We start from the raw sequence: 324 nt of genomic DNA, 5'->3' as shown, positions 1-324 counted from the left end.
CATACACTTGCACTAGACTCACACATGTCATCACTTGTAGATGTGATTACTGATTCACAAGCACTCATAGACATGTAGATTTCTTTTTAAAAAACAAGTCCAGAGTTGTTTGCTTAGAAGAAGCTTTTTTTTGCTCTCTATAAATTTCTCAGTAACATGCAGAAGCATTTGTTATGGTAGTAGAAATTTCTGCACTTCATTCAAAATTTGGATCTTGTGCTTGAAAAGTAAAACCCATAAACCTGGAGTCTCGTAAAGTGGGTCCTCATAAAGTGAGGTATTACTCTGTGTGTGTATGTATGTGTATATATATATATATATATA

General features: G+C 33.3%; 1 protein-coding gene across 2 annotated transcripts in view; it reads right to left on the bottom strand.

The window, feature by feature from the left end:
* LOC106871048 (hemicentin-1) overlaps nucleotides 1-324 on the bottom strand; it is a 359,318-nt gene that overhangs the window by 122,219 nt on the left and 236,775 nt on the right. The window lies entirely within an intron of this gene.

Source organism: Octopus bimaculoides, chromosome 2 (genome assembly GCF_001194135.2).
Source record: "Octopus bimaculoides isolate UCB-OBI-ISO-001 chromosome 2, ASM119413v2, whole genome shotgun sequence".
NCBI classification, from domain to species: domain Eukaryota; kingdom Metazoa; phylum Mollusca; class Cephalopoda; order Octopoda; family Octopodidae; genus Octopus; species Octopus bimaculoides.
This window is presented reverse-complemented; position numbering and strand designations above follow the sequence as displayed.